Below are 8,206 nucleotides of genomic sequence, written 5' to 3' on the forward strand. Positions count from 1 at the left end.
GGGCTGTATTATACTATTTACAGTGGGGGGTTGTATGGCAGTATCTACAGGGGGCTGTATGGCACTCTACAGTGGGGGGGCTGTATGGTGCTATCTACAGGAGGGGATATATGGCACTCTCTACAGTGGGGGGGGGGGCTGTATAGTGCTATCCACAGGGGAGCTGTATAACTATCTACAGGGGGCTGTATGGCGCTATCTACAGGGGCTGTATGGCGCTATCTGCAGGGGGATGTATGGCTGTATCTACAGGGGGGCTGTATGGCCCCCTACAGTGGGGGGGCTGTATGGTGCTATCTACAGGGGGGGACGTATGGCAGTATCTACAGGGGGGCTGTATGACACTATCTACAGGGGGCTGTATGGCGCTATGTACAGAGGGGCTGTATGGCGCTATCTACAGGGGGGCATTATCTACAGGGGTCTGTATGACACTATCCACAGGGGGGCTGCATGGTGCTATCTACAAAGGGAAGGTGGGGTGCGCTATCTACAGGGGGGTTGCATGGCACTGTCTACAATGGGGGCACTATCTACAAAGGGGGTGTTATACTGTCTACAGGGGGAGTTGTATAGCACTGTCTACAGGGGGCTGTATGTCACAATCTACAGGGGGGCACTATCTACAGGGGGGGCTGTGTGTGGCACCCGGGGAAGGGGGGGCAGTCAAAAGTTTGCTATGAGGCCCAGTACTTCCTAGTTATGCTCCTGGCCAGATATCTATCTTAACCAGACATAAAAACTTTGCATGCAGCTTTTTCCTGTCCGGGTATGGATGCCCGACCAGTGCACAAAATTTGATCAGTTTGTCAAATTTCTTCCCTCCTAGACATTCTACGATCAACTGTGAGTAGTATTATTGCAAAGTGGCAGATCGTGTAAAGTTATAGAGCGTGGTCGCCTAGTGCTGAGGCACATAGTGCATAAAAGTCGCCAACGCTCTGCTGACTCTGACTCTCACACAAGAACTGTGCCCCGGGAGCTTCATGGTATGGGTTTCCATGGCCGAGCAGCTACATGCAAGCCACTGTAATGTCCGTGGCTGCGGGCTGTCAGCTCCAATCCCCTCCTGACAGCCACGAGTCGGCAAGCGCTGGCCCCAGCCTCCTCCTCAGGAGACGCCAGCGCCCGCTTCCAGTAGATACGTGTTCTGTGGAGTGATGAATCTCAACCTTAAAGGGAATGTGTCGCTAGAAAATGTTTTGTTTTTTTTTAGTTAAACTGTTAGTCAATAAATGATTACACATTGTTCTAATTTTTTCACAAGTCAGGAAATATTATAAATTAGATTCTAATTTATAACATTTCCATGTGCTGGTCACTAGAGGGAGCAATTCCCAAAATTACAGCATTGCAATGTGGTAAAGCAACCTCATTGCTTTATGCTGCAAATTTGGTGTAGACACACACGCTCTAGTGAGCTCACACAATGCCCCCTCCTTTATCCTGGCTAGTGCCAGGAGAAAGGAGGGGGTTGAATGTTCAAACCTCCTACACTGTGTGCCGCCATTTTTTGAGCGAATGCACAGTGTAGGAGGATTAGATACAGTGTATTCACACAGTATAACACGAACATACAAAAACATAACTTACCTGCTCCTGCCGCCGCCGCTCCCTCCGCTCCTAGTCCTTGCTTCTGAACATATGGACGGAAGCCGCGACCGGAAGTAGTCATCTTACTGTCCGGCCGCGGCTTCCGGTCCACATGAAAATGGCGCCAGATGTCGCTCGGCCGAAGACCTTCCTTTTGGACTGTGTGGGAGCGCCGTTCCCACACAGACGGCGTACGCTATAGTGAATGGAATGGCTCCCGTTCGAATTCACTATGGGGATGTATGTGCCGCATTCCATCTCTGTATGTGTCGTTAATTGACACATACAGAGATGAAAAAAAAAATGGCAGCCCCCATAGAGAAGTAAAAGAAATAAAAAATAAAAAAGTAAAACACAAATAAATAAAATTTCTTTTATTAACATACTAAAAGCAAAAACATATAAAACATTTTTTTTCGTGACACCTTCCCTTTAACCCCATCAAACACCTTTGGGAAAAAATAGAACGGAGATTGTGACTGAGGCCCTCTCCTCCAACATCAGTGTCTGACCTCACAAATGCTGTTCTGGATAAATAGGCTAAAATTCCCACAGACACCCTCTAAAAGCCTTCCTAGAAGAGTGGAAGCTGTTTAAGCTGCAAAGGGTGGACCAACTCCATATTAAAAGGGTTGTCCAGTCCCTAAAAATTGATGGCCTATCCTCAGACACTCAGGACCCCCTACCGATCAGATGTTTTGAAGGGGCCGCAGCGCTCGTAGGAACGCTACTTCCCCTTCATTCTGGTCACTGCTCAAACTGTGAATCGCCGACACAGCAGTAGCAGAGATTCATAGTATTATAACTTTCTCCCATTGAAGTGAATGTGAGAAGGCTGTAATAATGTGAACCGCCGCTACAAGCGTGTTGACGATTCAGTGTGAGCAAGTAATGGAAATGAAGGGGAGGCAGCGCTCGTACAAGTGCTGTGGCCCCATTTAAAACAGCTAATCGGCGGGGGTCCCTGAAGTCAGACCCCGACCAATTAAATATTGATGACCTATTCTGAGGATAGGCCATCAATTTTTAGGGACTGGACAACCCCTTTAATACCTATGGATTTAGAATGGGGTGTCATAAAAGCTCCTGTGGGTGTAATGTGTAGGTGTCCCAATACTTTGGTCCATATACGTGAACCCACCCTTAGTCTTATTCAGTTAGCAAATAGATGTCATGTAACCCTGTTGCCAACTCATTGCCAGGGGTCACATAGGCATCTTTTCCACCCAAAAATACTGGCCAGGTTTAGGGTGTATTTACACATGTCGGTTTTGGGTTGTTTTTTGACTAGATTTTTCACTAAATTTTGAAAGAAATCACCATAAAACCGGCAAATGTAAAGCTTTTGGGGCGTGACTTCACACTGTCATGGCGTGGGGTGTGGACCCACTGGGCCGTACCACGTAGCGGGATAGCAGTTGGCCAACTAGGTACAAAACAATGTCTATAGTCCAGAAAGGGTACCTGAGGCAATGTAGACAGTAGCGGAGACACAACTTAACTTTCACCGTAGATGGCACAGTAGATGCAGCGGAAGACACGACTTGACTTTCACTGTAGATACGATAGCACGGGATACAGGGTACAGGCAGCGGGAACGGGTAACACTGGGAACTAGGAAACACTGGGAGACCATTTGCAAGACAAACTTTAGGTATACATCAACGCTCAGGCAAGGATCAAGTGGGCAGAGCCCTTTTTATAGTCCAGCAGCATTCTGGGCTAATTATTGACTAATGACAGCTGGACACGTACTGGCGCTTTAACCCCATAATGACCAGCCTATTTTAGACCTTAATGAACAAGCTATTTTTTACGTTTTTCCATCGTCGCATTCCAAGAGCTATAACTTTTTTATTTTTGCGTCGACATAGCTGTATAAGGTCTTGTTTTTTGCGGGACAAGTTGTATTTTTTAATAGCACCATTTTTAGGTACATATTATTTATTGATTAACTTTTATTAACTTTTTTTGGGGGGGGAATAGAAAAAAATCTGAAATGTCGCCACACTTTTTTGCATCCTAAATCTACGCCGTTTACCGTGTGATATAAATAACACAATAACTTTATTCAGCGGGTTGTTACGATTGCAACGATACCAAATTTTGTATAGTTTTTGTATGTTTACTACTTTTACACAGTAAAAACGCTTTTTTTTCAAAATTATTTGTTTTTGTGTCTCTATATTTGAAGAGCCGTAACGTTTTTGATTTTTCGCCGATGCAGTTGTATGAGGGCTTTTTTTTTGCGGGACGACTTGTAGTTTTTATTGGTACCATTTTGGAGTAGATGCGACTTATTGATCACTTTTTAATCACTTTTTTTTAAAGTCAGGATTCACAGAAAACAGCAATTCTTCCGTCGTTTTTTATTTATTTTTTTACGGCGTTCACCGTGCGGGTTAACTAATGTAATAGCTTTATAGTCGGGGTTGTTACGGACGCGGCGATACCAAATATGTGTAACTTTTTTATTTTATTTTGTTTTTTTAATAGTAAAGCAGTTTGTAAGGGGGAAAAGTGGGTTTTTCATTTATTTTTTCAAATTTTTTTTTTATTAACTTTCTTAAACTTTTTTTTTACTAGTCCCACTAGGGCACTTCACTATGCGATCCTCCGATCGCTATTATAATACACTGCAATACTTCTGTATTGCAGTGTATTATGCCTGTCCGTTTAAAACGGACAGGCATCTTCTAGGTCATGCCTCCGGCATGATCTAGCAGGCATTCGCTCCAGGCAGACCTGGGGGCCTTTATTAGGCCCCCGGCTGCCATCGGAGATACTGACACTCGGCGATCTTATTGCCGGGTGTCAGTGGGATGAGAGAGAGCTCCCTCCCTGTCTCCAAAACCACTCAGATGTGGTGCTCGCTATTGTGCACCGCATCTGAGGGGTTAAACGGGTGAGATCGATACTAATATCGATCTCACCCGGCAGGGACGCTTCCGATGCCGCGACGTAAAAAGTCTATGGCATCGGAATAAGGCCCGTTAGTGACCGACGTAAAAACACTATGGGCCGGTCACTATGGGCCGGAAGTGAGTGCCGGCGTCTCCCTGGAGGGAGATGTCGCAGAGAACACAGATGTCTATGGCCGGGGCCATAGACGTTACACACACCGAGTGGGATTGGGGTTTGCCACTTAGGACTGGGAGCATCAGACATACAATGACTTCTGGTAACTCAGTCAGTATACTCCTTCTCCTCCGCACTTGACTCCCGGGATGCGCAGGCAGGTTGTACATGTGCGGCTGTTGAATTTGAGTGTTTCTGGCTCTCTGTTTCTTTTCCCGCTGCAAACTCCCGCCGACAACCAATCTCATACTTGATCCTGATGTTGCTGACATATATTGGTCTCGATGGCCTGGCAAAGTAAGAAAATCCAATCCAAATAAGAAGTAACCTAAACGTGCACACACGGTCTTATTATGCAAAAATACCGGCACTTGATATTTCCAGTAAAAACACACAGGGACACTCAATGGAGCAGAGCTGCAACACCAGACACAACCTATGAGCAGGTGTAAAAAAACTGCAGCAAAAAAGCTGCAGGTGTGGTCACCCAGTATTCGTTCTGAGATCTGTAGTTCCTCAATGGAGTGCAATTGGAAGGGGGGCTTGTAGGCAGGCAAGAAATGCAATAAGAAGATTAATTTTTCCTCAGCACATCCGCAAAATACATGCTATGAGTAAGAACACTTCTGTACGAAACGCGTAAGCTGTGACCCGCCTTACCTGTGTCCTCTATGGACTTTTTACAGATGACTTAAAGCGTAGATAAACGTTTGCCAAAATTCTGACATGTCATAGTGACATGTCAGAAGTTTGGATTGGTGGGGGTCCGAGCACTGAGACCCCCACCAATCGCTAGAACGAAGCAGCTGTGTTCTGCCACGTCTGGAGGAATTTGCCACGTCTGGCACAACCTGCGGCATCTGTGACATCCGCCACGTTTGGCGATACCTGCTACACCCATCTCCATCAGTGCCAGAGCTGCGGTCACTGTCTGGACTATCCAGGTACCCTTGTGCGGGATGTTGTATTCTGGGGTTCCTGTTCTTGGGCCAGCTGCCTCCCTGCTACGGCGGTGCGGCCTAGTGGGTCCACTAACCCGCTCCGTGACAGACTGTGTCTAATGAATGACTGGCCAAGGCAATACTGAATTCACAAATGTCAGTTGTTTTAAAAAAGGAAAAGTATAATTTGGGTCTTATAAAGACCCAAATGATACGCTGCAAAAAATGGAAGTATTTTAGTATTGTCTCTGTATGCGATGGTCAACTATGGATATATTGGACCTCATTATCATAGATGTCTAACCCAAAAACTGGCCTTATTGCCCATAGCAACCTATTAGTGCATATTTCATTTTTCCACAAGAGAGAAAGCTTTGCTGACTGGTTGCGATGGGAAACAAGGCTGGTTTTTGGGTTAGACAGCTTTGACAATTGAGGTCCATTGAAGAATGAAGGGGCTGCGGCGCTGTGATGGCACCCATTTAGATGAATGAGACTGAGCTGCGGCACCAACACAGCCGCATGGGTGAGAGACTAATCATGATGATTAGTAGGGCTCCTGGGTTTTGGATCTCTACAAATCAAACATTGATGGCCAATACTAAGAATAGGCCATCAATGTCATTTCACAACTCCCATGTTTCCAATGGAGAAAATGGACCATACAGTAAGGCTCCATGCAGACGACCGAATTTTTCATCAGTAATTACGGACCCACTCATTTCTATTGGCCACAGACACCTTCCAGTGTTTTTACTGATGGGTGGCCGTGCTGAAAAAATTATAGAACCCATCCTATTCTTGTCAGTAATTACGGCACGGACTCTCCCATAAAAGCTTATGGGAGCTTCCGTAAATACGGACGGCCACTCATGTGCATCCGTATACCGTCCGTGTTTACAGAAGCGTTGCTATGCCATGCTGATGACATCCTTTGCATCCTCCATCTGTTTTTACGGATCCGTATATACGGATGGAATACGGATGTATTCGGATCCGTATTTACGGACAGTATTTCGGGATAGATGAAAATACGGTCATGTGCATGGGGCCTCAGTGGATAAAATTTTTTTTTGTATAAATACGGGATCAAAAATTATCTAAAAAAAACGCAGGTGTTGTCTTCCGCTGTGTAGTCCTATTGCCAGCAGTCTATGGGGGTGATGTGGGCTTCTGAAAATAAGAGAGAATTTGATTGGTTGCCATGGACAACTATATAACTTTTCATTATCAACAGTTTTGATACCATGCCCCCCCCCCCTGCATATTTGGAAAGCCCAGTTCACACAGTGTTTTTTTGGCGTTGATTTTGACATGGAAACCGTGTTAAAATCAGCGTCAAAAAATGCCCCAAATCTCCCTCCATTGATTTTAATAGGAGCTAGAGGTTGTTTTTTTTCCACTCGTGGAAAAAAAAGCGTCAAGCCCTATTTCACAGTGGTTTGCACCTCTAAAAACCTCCATCAAAATCAATGGGAGGCAGAAAAAAATGTGCCATTCGTTTTATGTGGTTTTTGACATTTGCGTAATAAAAAAAAAACGCCTACAAAAAAAACTTGCCAAAAAAATGCCTGCCTTTAAAATCATGAACCAAACTTAGAGGCAGATTTTTTTTTGCTTAACAGACCCTAAGGCCTTATTCAGACGTCCAGGTGACGGCCGTCACACGCGCCTATATAATCCAATGTGGCCGTTTTTCACGCTTCACGCATCCCTCCATAGTATCAAGTCTTTGGGGGATGTGTGATATGAAGGATGCACCTAGGATGTGACAAACTGCAGCTTTTCACGTCCGAGATGCGCAACGCCCATGTGAATCCAGCCTTAGGGCTTATTCACACGAACGTGTGTCAAATCGGCCGTGAAAAACTGTAGTTTTTCACGGCCGATTTGCATCCGTGCGGGACCCGATTTCACAGATCCCTCATAGACTTGAGCCTAGAGGGATCCACGAAAAGGGCAAAAATAGAACATGTCCTATTTCTTCACAGGCCATTCATACGATCCGTTACAAAAAAAACCGGCCGTGTAAATAGCCCCATAGAAAAACATTGATTTTAATGCAGTCGTATGACGGCCGATAAAAATACGGTCGCCACACGGCCGATTACATCGTTGGTGTGAATAACCTCTCAGGCCGGCCATAGACAGACGGATGTCTCACCAACAACGTCAAGAGACATCTGCCCGTCCTCAGGACCCCTGCTGCCCCAGGAGAGGTGGTCTGATCATTTTCTATCAGTATGACGCTCATTTCTCAGTTTACAACATGTTGTAAATCTCTTTGAGCGATGATCTCTGATCACCAGAAGTCTTTGGTTGCCGCTTTCTACATAACCCCAGTTGATTGGCTCGACAAGTGGGATTGCCTTTGGCCAGCTTAAAGGGGTTGTCCAGGTTGAAGGAGATGTACTGCACAGTACTGGATAGGTGATAGATGTGAAATCGGAGGGGGTCTAAGTGCTGGGACTATGGATTTTGGAGGTGTCCTGTGTCCTCTATAATCAGGGTAGGAGACGATGACTGAAGCTGAGGAACCATGAGGCTGGGTTCACATGACCTATTTTCAGGCGTAAACGAGGCGTTTAAGCCTC

Source organism: Rhinoderma darwinii, chromosome 5, assembly GCF_050947455.1.
Source record: "Rhinoderma darwinii isolate aRhiDar2 chromosome 5, aRhiDar2.hap1, whole genome shotgun sequence".
Classification (NCBI taxonomy): Eukaryota; Metazoa; Chordata; class Amphibia; order Anura; family Rhinodermatidae; genus Rhinoderma; species Rhinoderma darwinii.